Source organism: Artemia franciscana, chromosome 17 (genome assembly GCF_032884065.1).
Source record: "Artemia franciscana chromosome 17, ASM3288406v1, whole genome shotgun sequence".
Lineage (NCBI taxonomy): Eukaryota > Metazoa > Arthropoda > Branchiopoda > Anostraca > Artemiidae > Artemia > Artemia franciscana.
The window spans coordinates 19,097,382-19,115,552 of record NC_088879.1 but is presented as its reverse complement, the minus strand read 5'-3'; the positions used below and the strand labels follow the sequence as shown (position 1 = coordinate 19,115,552).

Here is an 18,171-nt window from a genome sequence, read left to right as displayed (position 1 = left end):
ATAATTTAAGATCGCACAAAATAATTGAGCCACAAAATGAAATTGTATCGGTATGTATTGAGCCACAAAATTGTATCGATCAGGATATGGCAGGTTAGTTTGACTTTTTGTCACAACTCTACTTTTTGAAACAATAAACAACTTTAGCCTAAAGAGTGAGGCGTTGAGTAGGGGACAATCCCTTTCATATACGGAACAATTTCTGTTTGTTTTAAGTTTTAATGTCACACTTTACTTGCAGTTAAAGAAACTTGTTTTTTATTTAATTTCTGAGCGTTTTTGAATTAATGTATGTTTTGATTTTGCCTCTACGCATGAATAATCAAATCGAAGATTGTGAATTAATTTTAGTTTTGCTAAATAGCTTTGTCATAGTTTTGTTTGGACGATTTTGATCATGCAAAGGGGTGGAGGAGGAGGCCTAGTTGACCTCTGGTTTTAGGCTACTTAAAAATACAACTAAAATTTTTATTTTTTTGCAAACTTTTTTGTTAGTAATAAATATGCGTAACTTACGAATTAAATTACGTAATGAACTTCTATATTTGTGCATTTTATTACGTATTTGAGGGCGTTTGCCTCCTCGTCAATACCTCGCTCTTTACACTCAAGGAATTGTCCCAATTCTTTAAGAATGACCTCTGAATCACAAAGACCGTAGAATAAATAGTTGAAATTACTAAAAAATACTTTAGCGTAAAGAGCAAAGAATTTTTGAGGAGACAAACCCTCTAATGTAGGTAATATTTTTTGTTCGTTTTGAGTTTTAATGCTGCTCATTACTTCAAGTTAAAAAAAGATTATTTTTATTTTCTCATTGTTATATTTAATCATGCCAGAATATCCTGCGTCCCCTTCATGGAAATTCTCTTCCCTCATAATATATTATCGCCATGGAAAGATCTTACTAAAAGCAAATACTTTTTCAGTTTATTTGTAAATAACCCCAGGAGCTCAGCCGCCCGAATGCTCCCTGGAACAAATTTCCACACATTAGGCCCCGAAAATCTTGTAGGGAAGCCTGCCTTGGTTCCGCTTTTGTGCGGGACAACAAAATCGCGAGCGTGGCACGTTTCATAATGATGCAAAGACCTTATGAGTTCTTGCTAAAAATAACTCCTATACTGCTTGATCTTTGAAATATTTTGCATTATCTAAATGAATGGATTACCTTGTTTAGCTACTTTTTGTATTTCATTGTTATGTATGGCTAACCTTGTTTAGCATAAATATGTTTCTTGGCTATTTATCGCTAAGTTTTTTTCTAAAAAAGGTTCTTTTTTTCATCTTCTTTTGTCTCCTGCCAACAAAAAGTTTTCTATTAATATTATGGGAAATTTCTATAATTTCGTATAATCCATGTTCTCTGTCTATTTTTGTGCTTTTCTGTTTATTTCAATGGCTATACCATTATCCTAAAAACATTACAAGAAAAGATAGTCTCAAGGTTTTGTGGCTATTCAATTATTTCATATTCGTTATTCATAAAGTAACCAGTATATTAAAAAACATTAAATGTTTTAGAAAGGGTACGTATAAATTTTATGGCTTATGGTTTACCTTCCTTTTAAAAGTAACAAATTAACTTTACAGCTGGACTGAAACTTTACTAAGTCGTCCCCAAATATTCAGGCTCTTAGCGATTTTTTAAGAATTTTGATTTTTTTAGAATTTCTTTAGAAAATGGATTCACTTCATAGGAATCTTTCTGGCATTGTAAAAAAATTAAAAAATTAATGATTTTCATATTCTTAAAAAGTTTGCCAATTTCTATGCTGATTGAAGGGTTTCGTTTGTTTTGTATCTTTCTGTCCTGAAAAGTAGCCTGCTGGCAAGGACTAGATTTTCTGAAAATCAGCAAAACGAAAGACTTGATGCTGATCAGTGCATAATAGGTTGGTAAGAGTGGCAGATTTGATAAAAGACTCAAGAGAAAATGACATTGAAAAATTTAAATAACCATGGGAAACCGAAAAACTTTTAAAGTCTTCGAACTCGAATGAATTAGACAGTTTGGGAGGTCAGATGTAATCAGATGGTTTAGTATTAAAATTAAACAGTATAACTATACCCTTATAGTGAATTCACTATACCCTTAGAGATGACATAACTCACATAGCTGCTAAGGCAAGGACTGTAAGCCATGCAATTTTTATTACTTTTACAAATAAGATTTGATATAGGGATCCTGGGTCTTCAAAAAGGGCAATGTAATTATGGAAAAACTTTCAAGGTTTCTGAGGGAGGTGTCAAATTAAATCACAATAGATTTGGTGATGAAGAATGTAAGAATGACTTCGGGCAACAAGTTGAAACTTGTTCTGCCCAGTCCCCATTTGCTGCGAGTTCGTGTCCCAAATACTTATATCTGAGGGGCTATCTTTATTGACTCACCTTTATAAGTAAATGACAAATCATGTTGTCCGTTGGGTTTCTCACTAGGAAAAATGACAATTTTAGTTAGTCAACAATCTTGTTGATTTATAACATTTGTGTGTCTCTTATGGATATATTTAGACACCTCCTTGGTCACATTATCCCCATATACTCGACGTAGATAACTTCGAAGACCACACTGCCATTCCATGACGAAAGTAAAACAGTTCAAAATAGGGATGAAACCTTTTTATTGACAGTGAATAGATATAAAATTATTTAACTGGATATTTCGAACATATATATAGTGTTCATCATCAGCAGTAAAACTAAAAGACATGAATAAAAATAAACAAAATTTATACCTAATAAACTAATTACATATAATTTATTGCTCTTATTTTTTTTCAATGCAACAGCCGAGGCAAATCTCTTTGACCTTTTTGGTTCCGGTTCATTAGAAGTATCTGACATATTACGTGGACAGAGGTCATAGCTCTTAGATGAGGTGGTATTTACTTTATTAGACTTAAGTAAATTATCATAAATTGAGTTCAATCCGAATTCGCCTGTATCTCTGTTTATGGACTTATTCTGGAATAGAATTTTTTTAATTTCGATTGTCTCCCTGAAATTTTGCTTTAAACCTTGGTCCCTAGTAATCAAAGAAACATTTTCAAACAAAATAAAATGATTTGGAAAATTAAAGATATGCTCCGAGAGGGCTGACGTGAAATCTTCATGTTTGGTATTTTGGTGAAAGGTGAAAGTAATGATTGAAATGATTTCTTGCTATTTGTTGAATAAAACAAAAAACACTTGCACTCACTTTTTTTTTAAATAATATTTAAAGGCTGACCTTTTTAGGCTGACCCCTGTGATTACCCCAAATGGGGGTAACTCAACAGCGTAATTTTTGGATTGGGGGACTGCGTTCGTGCGGACCTCTGTCCACACATTGAATAGGTTTCTTCCTTTGAGCCCGCACTATGTTGTAATTTTGTGAATTGAAAGGAAAAAGTATGCAAATTGATAATGTTTAAACCAAGTAAATTAGAACATCTCTTAAATAAACACATTTTCTTTTTCTTAGTATTGTATTAAATCAAATGATGGGGTATCAATGACCAGTCGCCATAATTAAATTAAATTGCCTAAACTGATTGAATTCCTGATGCATTTTGTTTTTGAAAATACTCCGTAATTATCAAATACTGATTTTTAAATTGAACTAGGAATCGAATCAAATTGCTGAAATCTAAATTAAGTCACAAAGGCTAGTCTTAAAAAGTGGAATGCCCTTGGTCACCACACATTTCATCAAGTCAATTGCATTGGCAACATATCAGACTAAGAATTCCTTCACTACCGCTAAGCTTCTTGGAATATTTTAAAAGGGGGGCCTTTGGCTACAGCAATTGATCGACCATTCAGCTACATTACAATTATTTTTGGGCCTGATTACTAAATATTTATGCTATTTTCTGCGGATGTAGTTTTAGTAGTATGTCATTAAAGTTGCCCATGAATTGCTGTTCATTGAATATGTTTTCGCATCATATGATTTTTTGGCCCGTATTTACTTGATTGAACATTGAATTTCTTATTGCTTTCGAACCTTGTTAAAAAAAACTACGAGAATTTACTAGGATTTATTTTTATATACCCATGTCAACCTTAGCAATTTTCATAGCTCTGACTTCTCCTCATATCGAGTTAATCTTTCGCCTTTTATTAAAGATTACCGTGGGGAGGGGCACTTGATGAGTCTTAACAAATTTTTGAATGCCGAAAGGCAGACTAGTCTACACTATTGTAGTATGTTTTAATGTTTTAAGACTACTTATCTAGATATTATTTATATATTATCTTACTTATCAGGATATTAGGGTTATCAGACAAGTAACCCTGGAAAATGCAAGATAATTGAAGTCATTTATGAACAAAAATCCAATCTTTTCAAAAATATAAAACAAATTTTGAACTTATGGGCGAAAAGTAAAAAGGGACAGTAATTGTGAAATATGTCACAACTTCCAGGGGTGTCTAAATAAGCTATGTTTATAGCGAAGTAGACGTGATTAGTGTTGTTAGTCGCCTAGTTGCCTACAACCCTTCAGTTGACAAGTAGCTGGCTAGATGTTTGTTGTTATCTTTGCAGATGACATCCAGGGAAGCTACTTTTCAGCGGTTAAGGGATGCTCGAAGGCACTCCTGGTCTGGTGCATTAGTGTTCCAAGTCCTAGGCGCCCTTGAGTCCCGAATCTCTTAGGGTCCTCATTCCTCCCTCGTCTAGGAGCCGTATTTCCAGTTTAGGGGATTCCTCTAAAATGAGGAGTTTTGAGATCTTACAGTTGGGCAAATCCTTTCATTTGGGGATTCCATTGGTTTCTAGACACAATACTCAGTCTGGCGGGAGAACACGATTCAAGAGACAGTTCTCTGTGTGAAGGGAAAAGAGAATCAACAGCCGATTCTTCATGTGAAGGGAGACCAAGAAACGGGTCTGTGAGGAAGGAGCAGCCTGGAGCCTAAATGCAAATATAACACAAAATCCCCGTGATTTACAACCTCAAAGTTTTATCTTCGCTGATACATTCGGGGAGTCTGAAGTATGGCATTCTAACAGCTAAACTAATGATTCCTCGGTCTGAAATGACTGAAATACATTCTGCAACATATTTTGGCACAAGGAATTGGTGTGGTCAGGACTGGCCCTTTTTTCTTTTGAAGGCCTTCCTCCAGAACCGTCCTGAATTTTACACAAGTCTATTTTGCCTCCAGATGGAGAAGACTTTGTGATGGGCCAATGGGCCTTTACGAAATTGGAACGGTAACGATTCTTGTATTTATTTCTTAAGCCCTTTGATGGTGTAAAAGCGATTCAAGTCCCAACTAAATTTAGTCCTCTTTTGTTTCGTCTTAAAAAGTAACTATTTCTGGATTTGTTATCCTTAGAGCATAGCCACGTAATTTATTTAGGCTAAAAAGTAAAAGGCAAAGCATTGCTCAAGAAATCTGAACAAAACTAACTCAAATCCATTCACACTATCACTGCATAAGTTAGTTCATCTTCTGCCCTTGAAAAATCAAAAGATACCACCATCTTGGAATGCAACTTTCCTGGTACTACTTTATTTCTACTAAGTCCTTCTAGGTCGACTCCATCTTATAGGACTTTTTTTTCATTTCTTTTGCTTTTCTAGAGCGGCGTAATTCCGTCAAAATCCAAACTTGAAGGGGATGGGGGAGCAAAGATGGAACCCTTTATCCAAAATAAAGTGAAAATAGCAGTAAAAACTAAAAAGAAGCCATTTGGTACCACAGAGGCACTATTTAGTACTCTAAAAGAACTATAAACTTACTTTACTTTCGGCCTTTTGGCTAAGATCAAAGTGTAATATCTGTTCTTATCAGCTTAATATTTGATACGGCCCCTACATGGGGCCCAGAATTATTTTTGGAAACCGGAGGGATGTCGGGGCTTGCTCCGCTCCCTTCACGCGTTGGCCCGGTATTGCAGTACCTCCGGGATTGACGCACCCCTTACGAGGGGAAACCAAAGTCCATGAACCCTAATCCTTTATCAGTTGTTTTATACCTTCATCGCTCAGAAAATCCTATTGTACAAGTTCCAAGATCCTTTCTACAAAAATGTGGAATTTTGTATTTTTTGCCAGAAGACAAATCACAGATGCGTGTTTATTTGTTTTTTGTTTTTTTTGTTGTTTTTTTTCTCTGGGGTGATCGTATCGACCCAGTGGTCCTAGAATTTTTGGAGAGGGCTCATTCGAACGGAAATGAAAAGTTCTAGTGCCCTTTTTATGTGACCAAGAAAATTGGAGGGTACCTGGGCCCATGGTTATTGGGAAATGTAGAGACGTTTTCAGGGGAATTTTTTGGTTGGGAGGGGGGAGAAGAAGGGGCTATGTGGTTGAATACGAACATAGAAGTTTGTTACGTAAGCTAATTCGTAAGTTATGTATATATTTTACTAACGAAAACGTTCTTTTACGTTTCTATATTTTACTAATGAAAAAGTAGAGTTGAGAGAAAGAATCAAACTTTAGTGCAAAGAGCAAGGCGTTGAAGAAGGAGCAGCCCCTTTCATATACTTGGTAAATTCTGTTCGTTTTGAAAAAAAAGAAAGGATTTCCAATATATTCAAGGACTAAGTAACAAATGGCAGGGTCTTTCTTCACTTTGAATTAAATAAAAAAAACAAGTTTTTTCTAACTGAAAGTAAGAAGCGACATTAAAACTTAAAACGAACAGAAATTAGCCCGTATATGAAAAGGGCTGCTCCTTTTTCAACGCCTTGCTCTTTGCACTAAAGTTTGTTTCTTTCTCTCAACTCTACTTTCTAAAACAGTAAAAACTTTAGCGTAAAGAACAGGGCGTTGAAGAAGGAGCAGCCCCTTTCATATACGGGGTAAATTCTGTTCGTTTTAAGTTTTAATGTCGCTCCTTACTTTCAGTTAAAAAAAACTTGTTTTTTTAATTTAATTTCTGAATGTTTTTTAGTTAATCCATGTTTTGATTTCGGCTCTCCGCAGAATAATTAAAGCGAAATTTGCATATTTATTTATTTGGCTAAATGGCTTTCCCATAGTTTTGATCGAATGATTTTGCTAAAATACGAGGAGAAGGAGGCCCAGCTGCTCTCCAATTTTTCGGGTACTTAAAAAGGCAACTAGAACTTTTAGTTTTTACGAACGTTTTCATTAGTTAAAGATATACGTAACTTACGAATTAGCTTACGTAACAAACTTCTATGTTCGTATGTCTTTATTACGTTTATGAGAAGGTTCGCCCACTCGTCAATAACTCTTTGCATTAAAGCTTAAATTTTGTCCCCTGAATCACAAAGGCTGTAGAATAAAAAGTTGAAATTACTAAAAATCCTTTAGTGTAAAGAGTGGGTATTAAGAGGAGGTGAACCCCTTATATGCGTAATATTTTCTGTTCGTTTTAAATTTTAATGCTACTCCATACTTCCAGTTGAAAAAAACTTTTTCATATTTATTTTCTCATTGTTTTTTTTAAATAATGCTAGAAAATGCGGCGCCCCCTTTATGGAAATCTTCTTCCCCCATGGAAAATTTCCACCACATAGCCCCTTCTTCTCCCCCCCTCCCAACAAAAAATTCCCCTGAAAACATTTCCCAATAACCATTAATATATGCAAACACTGGTCAAAATTTGCAACTTGCAGCCCCTCCCACGGGGACTGTGGGGGAGTAAGTCGTCCCCAAAGGCATAGTTATAAGGTTTTTAGACTATGTTGAATAAAATGGCTATCTCAGAATTTTGATCCGACTACTCTGGGGAAAAGATGAGCGTGGGAGGGGGCCCAGGTGCCCTCCGATTTTCTTGGTAACTTAAAAATGGCAACAGAACTTTTTATTTCCGTTCGAATGAGCCCTCTCCCAAAATTCTAGGACCACTGGGTCGATACGATCACCCCTGGGAAAAAAAAAAAAAACAAATAAACACGCATCCGTGATTTGTCTTCTGGCAAAAAATACAAAATTCCACATTTTTGTAGATGGGATCTTGGAACTTGTACAATAGGGTTTTCTGATAAGCTTAATCTGATGGCGTGGTTTTCATTAAGATTCTATGGCTTTTAGGGGTTGTTTCACCCTATCTTCTAAAATAGGGCAGATTTTCTCAGGCTCGTAACTTTTGATGGGTAAGACAAAACTTGATGAAACTTATATATTTAAAATAAGCATTAAAATGCGATTCTTTTGACGTAACTATTGGTATCAAAATTCCGTTATAGGACTTTGGTTTCCCCTCGAAAGGGGTGCGTCGATCCCGGAGGTACTGCAATACCGGGCCAACGCGTGAAGGGAGCGGAGCAAGCCCCGACATCCCTCCGGTTTCTAAAAATAATTCTGGGCCCCATGTTGGGGTCGTATCAAATATTAAGCTGATAAGAACAGATTCTTAACTTTGATCTTAGCCAAAAGGCCGAAAGTAAAGTAAATTTATAGTTATTTTAGAGTACTAAATAGTGCCCTTGTGGTACCAAATGGCATCTTTTTAGTTTTTACTGCTATTTTCACTTTATTTTGGATAAAGGGTTCCATCTTTGCTCCCCCATCCCCTTCAAGTTTGGATTTTGACGAAATTACGCCGCTGTAGAAAAGCAAAAGAAATGAAAAAAAAGTCCTATAAGATGGAGTCGAGCTAGAAGGACTTAGTAGAAACAAAGTAGTACGAGGAAAGTTGCATTCCAAGATGGTGGTATCTTTTGATTTTTCAAGGGCAGAAGATGAATTACTTTAAGCAGTAATAGTGTGTATGGATTTGAGTTAGTTTTGTTCAGATTTCTTGAGCAAGGCTTTGCCTTTTACTTTTTAGCCTAAATAAATTACGTGGCTATGCTCTAAGGATAACAAATCCAGAAATAGTTACTTTTTAAGACGAAACAAAAGAAAACTAAATGTAGCTTGGACTTGGCTCGCATTTACACCATCTAAATAATCTTAAGCTACTAAATGTAGCTTAAGAAATAAATACAAGAATTTTTTCCATCCAATCTCGTACAGGCCCATTGGCCCATCAATCACAAAGTCTTCTCCCTCAGGAGACAAAATAGATTTCTGTAAAATTTAGGACGGTTCTGCAGGAAAAGCCTGCTAAAGAACCAATAGAATACCCAAATGAAAGGATTTGCCCCAGTAAGATCTCAAAACTGCCTCATTTTAGAGGAACCCCTAAACTGGAATGGAAATACGGTTCCTAAACGGGGGAGGAATGAGGGCCCTAAGATAATATAGACTCAAGAGCACCTAAGACTTGGCACGCTATTGCACCAAGCCAAGAGTGACTTCGAGCATCCCTTACCCGCTTAAAAGTAGCTTCCCTTGGACGTAATCTGCAAAAGATAACAACAAACATTTAGCCAGCCACATTTAGCCGCATCACATGATTTTTGGGCCAAAATCCGGCCCAAAATCATATGATGCGAAAACATATTCAATGAATAGCAATTCATGGGCAACTTTAATGACATGCTACTAAAACTATATCCACAGAAAATAACATAAATATTTGTAATCAGGCCCAAAAATATTTGTAATGTATCTGAATGGTCTATCAATTGCTGTAGCCAAAGGCGCCCCTTAAAAAATATTCCAAGAAGCTTAGCGGTAGTGAAGGAATTCTTAGTTTGATAAGTTGCCAATGCAATTGACTTGATGAAATGTGTGGTGACCAAGAGCATTTTACTTTTTAAGACTAGCCTTTGTGACTTAATTTAAATTTCAGCAATTTGATTCGATTCCTAGTTCAATTTAAAAATCAGTGTTTGATAATTACGGAGTATTTTCAAAAACAAAATGCATCAGGAATTCAATCAGTTTAGGCAATTTAATTTAATTATGGCGACTGGTCATTGATACCCCGCCATTTGTTTTAATACAATACTAAGAAAAACAAAATGTGTTTATTTAAGAGATGTTCTAATTTACTTGGTTTAAACATTATCAATTTGCATACTTTTTCCTTTCAATTCAAAAAATTGAAACATAGTGCGTCCTCAAAGGAAGAAACCTATTCAATGTATGGACAGAGGTCCGCAGGAACCCAGTCCCCTATTACCAAAAATTGCGCCGTTGAGTTGCCCCCATTTGGGGTAATCACAGGGATCAGCCAATCCAAAGTGCAATGAAAAGGCCTCACCCTGGGAGCACCTCCTTCATGATCAAGCCAGCTCCCCAGCTAGGTAAATATGAATTCTTCAAAAATCTAACATTTTACTAATGTCTTTTGACATAAATCCGGTCGCTTTGAATGCCACTCAGAAACTCTAATTCATTAAACAGATGCAGCTTTACAATACTTTTTTCACAGCAGTGAATCAAGTTTCTGAATTATTTTTGAAAATAGGAATGCCCCATTTAATTTTCATATTCCATTTCATCAGTCTTTGACCTATATAGATCTAAACCAGTTTTATTGTTTGGCCAGTTTTCAACTTTTTGGATAGTTATTTCATTGTGCAACGATTGCCTTTGGATATAGTTGGATTTATCTGGTTTTTGTCGGCCACTAAAGACAAAATTTTTGAGAAAAGCTCGAAGACCGGTGCGAGGGTAAATAAGAAAGGTATATCGAAGGCAAGATTTTGGCATAATATTTAATACACTAAGATGAGCGATGAAGGTATAAAACAACTGATAAAGGAGATGCAAAGTCTAAGAGCCTCAGTAAATAAAATAGAGATTTTGGCTGAGGGAATTGAAGGCCTAAAGACGATTTTTTCGGAATTTTCTTGCAAGGTAGAGGAAACCAACAGAGCAATTAAATCGGAGATAGCGGGATTGGCATTAAGCTGCTCGACTGTTAATAAAGATTTGCGGAAAACCCAGTCCAAGATAGATTTTCTTGAAAAAGAATTGAAGAACATGAATTTGATTATATACAATTTTAACCCAAAACATCGAGGACCCAGTCTAGCGTCAGATATTTTGTCATGCTTAAATGAAATTGTCCCGAATTTGGATCTAGAGAGGCGAGACATAAAGGATGTTTTCTGCCTTCGTTCTAAAAATAATGGCGTGCCCCCGGTTTTCATTAAATTTATTAGCAAGCCTCTAAGAGATTTGGTGTTGAGATCCTTTGGGCTATTTAGCCGTCATAAGTTGAATATATCCCCTGATTACACGGAAAGAGAGCGTATGGCTCGAGATAAGCTAAAACCACTACTAGCGGAGGCTAGGTCAAAAAATATGCCTGCTAAATTAAGGGGGGTGAGGCTAATTTTACAGGACAAGATCTTGACGTATGATTTTGAGGATGAGAAAATAATTGAAGTAAGAGGTCCGAGTGTTAGAGATATGGTCCCGATAGCTTTGGGAAAGCTTCAAGGTCAGAGCCGTCAGTCCCTTGACCATGAGACTTCAACGCGTAGCAGGTCAGAATCTACAGGTAGCTTGCAAGGATATTTTTCAGCCAATGAAAATGAATTGGACGATCCAAACACGGATATTCGAACCACAACGACATTTATTACACCGAAAAATACGGTTGCTTTGAAGATGCCCGGGAGGCCTGAACCACGGGCCAAACGCGACCATGCTAGGATAATAAGTCCAAGTGACGATCAAATTCAGCCTATCAGAAAGTCACGATTAGTGGGAGTGCTCAACCAGGAATCACCAATTGAGGGCAGTGGTCTTGAGGTGAGGGCAAGTGATGGTGAAAGCATGTCAAGAGAACAGCCGAGTCAAGGGACTATAGTAACTGCTGGTGATGAATAGGAAACGGGGGGCCATAGTGAAAATTCTAGTGAAAGGGTAGTACGCATGGTGCATTGGAATATACAAGGGTTTTCAGCAACAAAACTAAGTAATCTTTTGAAGGAAGCGTGTATTGATAATGACAAGAAAGATATAGTTGGACTAGTAGAGACATGGAGTGATGGGAAAAACCCATTAAGTGTTGAAGGGTACAATGTTTTTGAAAGAGTGAGAAATAAATCGAGTAATGGTCGACATTATGGGGGGATAGTGGTATTGATCCGGGATGATATATTTGATAGCATCCATAGGCTATTAAGTGCGTCAGAAAACATAATGTGGTTACAAATGTCCATGTGGTATAAGAGGTATGTTATAGGCTGTGTATATATAACCCCTGAAAATAGTTCTTATATGAATGAATATACATGGGACATATTAATTGAGGAGTATGTTAATTATGTTGAGCTGTTTAGTGACCATTTTTTTGTATTACTAGGTGATTTCAACACCTACACAGGTACGAGTACGGAGGTTGAAGACATACAGGTGGATCTTGGCAACCCTTCTTTATCAGGAATGGAGAGTATGGTTGAATGGTATGGAAGAAATGGATGCCCGAAAGGTAGGACAAGCAAAGATGAAACTAGGAGGAAAAATAGGTGGGGCCATAAGTTGATAAATTTTTGTAGTGAGGGTCGGTTGATAATTTTGAATAGAAGGGTGGGTAAAGATCATGAAAGGGGATATTTTACGTGCTTTGGTTCGGGGAAGCCTAGCGTGATTGATTATATTATGGTTGATAGGAGGTTATGGGAAAATTGTTTGGATTTTTATGTTATGGATGTTGTAGGATCAGACCACCAGCCAATAGAGGTAGTCATGAAGGCAGGACAGGCGAAGAAATGGATAAATGAGATAGAGGGTGAGAGATATAGTTGGAGGAATGAGAGAAAGATGGAAGATAAGGGTAGGAAGGTAATGAAGCAGCAGATTAGGGTAGATTGTATGGAGGAAAACCGTTTGAAAAAATTGTTGGAAAGTGAACAGATGCAGAAAAGGGTGGAGGAATGCATATATATACTGGGAGAAAGGAAGTTAGAAGAAGCCGTGCAAGAAATATCAGAGGAAGTATATCAGAAATGCAGTGGAATATCAAATAACAAGGAGATGGTGAGAAATACAAACGAATTCTTTGATGAGGATTGTCGGAGGCTGAAAGTAAACCTTATTCAACTTCTCAGGAAAGTGAAAGGAGCACTAAATGACCAGGAAATGAATAATCATTTATCGGAGTACCGAACAGAGAGAAAAATCTACAAGAGGTTAATAAAAATGAGAAAAAAACAAGTAGAAGAGATTAGGGCTATAAAGATCAGCGAGGAATACTTGTCAAAAGACCCAAAACAGTTTTGGAGTGAAGTAAGGCGGGAATTCAAGGCCAACGACAAACACATACCTCCAGCTGAGTCGTGGAAAACATACCTGGAGCAGGACACTAGCAAAAGGGAGCAATATGGAGACGGTATAGGGAGTTTAGCAAAGGAGCTACGAGAGCAGAATGGTTTCCCCTTAAGACATGAGGATTATAGTCTATTAGAACCGATCAAGGTAGAGGAAGTTTGTGCAAGCCTAAAAGGAATGAAGAGATCTTCGGCGCCGGGGGTGGATGGAATACCAGCAAAGATTTGGAAAATGGGGAAAACAGTTCTAGTACCAGTTTTAGCAGCAGTTTTCAGTTTTGTGACTGAAAAAAGGAAATGGCCTGATCAGTGGAATGTGTCAGTAGGAATACCAATTTTCAAAAAAGGTAACAGACAGGATCATAGTAATTATACAATAATTAGTTTAGGAAATGTGATGAGTAAGATTTTCTGCAAGGTTATAGACTCAAGATTAGGGAAGTGGTTGGAGGTAAAGGAACTGCTATCCCCTTTTCAGGTAGGGCTTAGAAAAAATCATAGTGCAGTAGATCATATTTTTACTTTGAGAATTATGGTAGAGAAGTATAGGAAAGGAAAAGGGGGGAGGTTATATGCAGCTTTTTTAGACCTGAAAGGAGCATATGATAATGTCGATAGGAACTTGTTAATGTTAAACCTGTTATCTTTAGGACTGCCTCACTATTTCGTATCGTTGCTGTGCGAAATGTATAAGTACGTGAAGTTAGTAGTGAAAGTGGCGGGAAAGTGCTCAACTCCGGTGCATTCTTTATTGGGACTAAAGCAGGGATGTGTGCTGTCACTAAAATTGTTTAGCCTTTATTTAAATGATGCCAATGAATTTTTCGTTAAGAATAATGCACCAATGTTATCGATAGATTTGCTTAAACTGTGCTTACTACTATTTGCTGACGACATCGTATTACTGGCTGAAACAAAGGAGAAACTGCAACAATTATTAGAGATTACGGAGGTTTATTTGGAAGAGAAGAAGTTAATCCTGAACACATCGAAGTCAGTGGTGATGGTATTTGGTCGTAAAGCCATGGAAAGTGAAGATGTGAATTTTTTCTTTTAAGGTGAAACTATACCAGTGAATAATGAATTTGTTTATCTTGGGGTAAAGTTTACTAGTAATGGGAAATTCAGTGGGCATCTGGATCTAGCGAATGCAAGGGGGAGGTATATTAGCGGTGAAATAGCGAGGAGTAGTCTTAGACGGGTGAGAGATATTAGAGAACATAAGAGGATTTGGACAAGTAAGATAGTACCGGCGATGCATTATGAAGCAGAGATCCGGGGCTATCAGAAAGGTCCAAAACTTGAGGTGGTTATGATGAGATATTATAAGAGGATGTTAGGACTATGGGATTCGTTTAGTAATTTGGTAATCCAGGGGGATTTAGGGCTAATATCGCTGCGATCTATGAGGCTAGTGACCATGGTGAGATATTGGGTTAGGATACTGGGTATGCAGAGATTTACGGTAGCAAAGGCAGCATACTTAGAGGCGTTGAGACAGAATAGTAAAACAGGGTGGCCGGCGGAGATTAAGGATATCTTAGATAAGTGTGGATTAGGGGAATGGTGGAATGAAGGAAAGGGGATTATGGGTATGAAAAAATAGTAATAAGGGAGGTACAAGAGGGGTTGAAGAACCAATAAATACAGATATGGTGGGCAAGTCTGGATCGTTCAGGGTCGTTAAAATTGTATAGACAGATAAAGGGTAGTTGGGGGGAGGAGGTATTTTGGAAGGTTGGGTTAAGTAGAGAGGATTTGAAGGCTTATTTGGATTGGAGGGGAAATGGATTTTTGATTGGGGAGAAAAGAAAGTATCAAGGGAGAAAAGGGGAGAAGGTAGAATCTATTGCTTGTCCTATGTGCGGATCTCAGGATGAAAGTTTAATACATTTTGTGTGTGAATGTGTCGAATTGAATGATTGGAGGCGTGATATGTATGGTAAAGAAAAATTGAATGAGATATGGATCCTAGATAGAATGAAAGAGACAAATTTCCTGAGTATTAAAAGAATAGCAAGATTTGTAAGGATTGCAGCGGCACATCGGGAGCGTTTTCTTTAAATAGTATTAATTTAATGTAGTTAATTTGTTGTTTGTTTGTTATGTAATTTTCCTATGGCCACGGGCTTTTTCTAGAATAAATTATTATTATTATTATTATTATGCACGCCTCTAGATCGTTAAATGCAAGTTTACCTTTTTGAGAAAAGAAAATCAGGGGTTTCTCACTCTCTTATCAATTTGACTGAAAAGTCGAAATTTTTATTTCTGAGAAACCAGTGACCGTTCTACTGACTTTGCTAATTTCTGTTCGTTTTAAGTTTTAATGTCGCTCCCGAAATATGCGAAATCTGCATATTTATTTATTTGGCTAAATAGCTTTCCCATAGTTTTGATCAAATGATTTTGCTAAAATAGGAGGGGAAGGAGGCCCAGTTGCTCTCCAATTTTTCGGGTACTTAAAAAGGCAACTAGAACTTTTAGTTTTTACGAACGTTTTCATTAGTAAAAGATATACGTAACTTACGAATTAGCTTACGTAACAAACTTCTATGTTCGTATGTCTTTACCACGTTTATGAGAAGATTCGCCCACTCGTCAATAACTCTTTGCATTAAAACTTAAATTTTGTCCCCTGAATCACAAAGGCTGTTGAATAAATAGTTGAAATTAATTAAAATCCATTAGTGTAAAGAGTGAGGTATTAGGAGGAGGTGAACCCCTTATATGCGTAATATTTTCTGTTCGTTTTAAATTTTAATGCTACTCCATACTTCCAGTTGAAAAAAACTTTTTCATATTTATTTTCTCATTGTTTTTTTAAATAAGGCTAGAAAATGCGGCGCCCCCTTTATGGAAATATTCTTCCCCCATGAAAAATTCCTCCATAGAAAATTTCCACCCCATAACCTCCTTCTTCTCCCCCCCTCCCAACCAAAAAATTCCCCTGAAAACGTCTCTACATTTCCCAATAACCATTAATATATGCAAACACTGGTCAAAATGCAGAACTGTTTGAAAATGTATTATACACATTATTGATTAGGGTTCATGGACTTTGGTTTCCCTTCGAAAGGGCTGCGTCAATCCCGGAGGTACTGCAATACCGGACCAACGCGTGAAGGGACCGGAGCAAGCCCCGACATCCCTCCGGTTTCCAAAAATAATTCTGGGCCCCATGTAGGGGCCGTATCAAATATTAAGCTGATAAGAACAGATACTACACTTTGATCTTAGCCAAAAGGCCGAAAGTAAAGTAAATTTATAGTTCTTTTAGAGTACTAAATAGTGCCTCAGTGGTACCAAAATGAAACTTATTATTAGCGCCTAGGACTTGGCATACTATTGCGCCAAACCAATAGTGCCTTCGAGTATCCCTTACCCGCTGAAAAGTAGCTTCCCTGGATGTAATCTGCAAAAGATAACAACAAACATCTAGCCAGCCACTTGTCAACTGAAGGGCTGTAGGCAACTAGGTGACTAACAACACTAATCACGTCTACTTCCCTATAAACATAGCTTATTTAGACACCCCTGGAAGTTGTGCCATATTTCACAATTACTGTCCCTTTTTACTATTTGCCCATAAGTTCACAATTTGTTTTATATTTTTGAAAAGATTGGATTTTTGTTCATAAATGACTTGAATTATCTTGCATTTTCCAGGGTTACTTGTCTGACAACCCTAATATCTTGATAAGTAAGATAGTATCTAAATAATATTAATATCTAGATAAGTAATCTTGAAATGCCTTTCGGCATTCAAAAATTTGTTAAGACTCATCAAGTGCCCCTCCCCACGGTAATCTTTAGTAAAAGGCGAAAGATTAACTCGATATGAGGAGAGGCCAGAGCTATGAAAATTGCTAAGGTTGACTTGGGTATATAAAAATAAAACCTAGTAAATCCTCATGTTTTTTTTAACAAGGTTCGAAAGCAATAAGAAATTCAATGTTCAATCAAGTAAATACGGGCCAAAAAATCATATGATGCGAAAACATATTCAATGAACAGCAATTCATGGGTAACTTTAATGACATACTACTAAAACTACATCCGCAGAAAATAACATAAATATTCAGTAATCAGGCCCAAAAATAATTGTAATGTAGCTGAATGGTCGATTAATTGCTGTAGCCAAAGGCCTCCCTATTAAAATATTCAAAGAAGCTTAGCGTTAGTGAAGGAATTCTTAGTCTGATATATTGCCAATACAATAGACTTGATGAAATGTGTGGTGACCAAGGGCATTTCACTTTTTAAGACTAGCCTTTGTGACTTAATTTTAAATTTCAGCAATTGGTTTCGATTCCTAGTTCAATTTAAAAATCAATATTTGATAATTACGGAGTATTTCAAAAACAAAATGCATCAGGAATTCAATCAGTTTAGGAAATTTAATTATGGCGACTGGACATTGATACCCCATCATTTGCTTTAATACAAGACTAAGAAAAACAAAATGTGTTTATTTAAGAGATATTCTAAATTAATTAGTTTAACATTATCAATTTGCGTACTTTTTCCTTTCTATTCACAAAATTACAGAATAGTATGGGCTCAGGGGAAAAAACCTATTCAATGTGTGAAGAGGGGTCCGCGCGAAACCCCCACTACCAAAAATTACGCTGTTCAGTTACCTCCATTTGGGGTAACCACAGGAGTCAGCCAATAGGCCTCACCCTGGGAGCACCTCCTTTATAAGTAAGGCAGCTTCCCAGCCATATAAGTATGAATTGTATTAACATTTAACTAATGTCTTTCGACATAAATCCGGTTGCTTTGAATGCCACTCAGAAACTCTAATTCATTAAACAGATGCAGCTTTACAAAACTTTTTTCACAGCAGTAAATCAAGTCTCTGAATTGTTTTTGAAAATAGGAATGCCCCATTTCATTTTCATATGCAAGCCTCTCGATCGTTTAAATGCAAGTTTACCTTTTTGAGAAAAGAAAATCAGGAGTTTCTCACTCTCTTATCAATTTGACTGAAAAGTTGAAACTCTAATTTCTGAGAACCCAGTGACCATTCTACTGACTTTGCCAATTATTTTCTCTCTAACAATCATAGAGGG

General features: G+C 36.7%; 5 non-coding genes and 2 pseudogenes across 5 annotated transcripts; 2 read left to right on the top strand and 5 right to left on the bottom strand.

Moving 5' to 3' along the window:
- The first annotated feature begins 4,067 nt into the window (after positions 1-4,067).
- On the top strand, positions 4,068-4,183 carry LOC136038326 (U5 spliceosomal RNA). The gene has a single exon (XR_010620194.1). It is a non-coding gene; the product is annotated as a U5 spliceosomal RNA (small nuclear RNA).
- Positions 4,184-5,740: 1,557 nt separating this feature from the next.
- LOC136038307 (U2 spliceosomal RNA) lies at positions 5,741-5,924 on the top strand. The gene has a single exon (XR_010620184.1). It is a non-coding gene; the product is annotated as a U2 spliceosomal RNA (small nuclear RNA).
- Positions 5,925-8,183: 2,259 nt separating this feature from the next.
- On the bottom strand, positions 8,184-8,367 carry LOC136038308 (U2 spliceosomal RNA). Its single transcript, XR_010620185.1, has one exon. It is a non-coding gene; the product is annotated as a U2 spliceosomal RNA (small nuclear RNA).
- Positions 8,368-9,958: 1,591 nt separating this feature from the next.
- LOC136038298 (U1 spliceosomal RNA) lies at positions 9,959-10,122 on the bottom strand. The gene has a single exon (XR_010620179.1). It is a non-coding gene; the product is annotated as a U1 spliceosomal RNA (small nuclear RNA).
- Positions 10,123-16,169: 6,047 nt separating this feature from the next.
- Positions 16,170-16,353, bottom strand: LOC136038306 (U2 spliceosomal RNA). Its single transcript, XR_010620183.1, has one exon. It is a non-coding gene; the product is annotated as a U2 spliceosomal RNA (small nuclear RNA).
- Positions 16,354-16,842: 489 nt separating this feature from the next.
- On the bottom strand, positions 16,843-16,952 carry LOC136038318 (U5 spliceosomal RNA; annotated as a pseudogene).
- Positions 16,953-17,686: 734 nt separating this feature from the next.
- On the bottom strand, positions 17,687-17,829 carry LOC136038299 (U1 spliceosomal RNA; annotated as a pseudogene).
- Between the last annotated feature and the right edge of the window lie 342 nt (positions 17,830-18,171).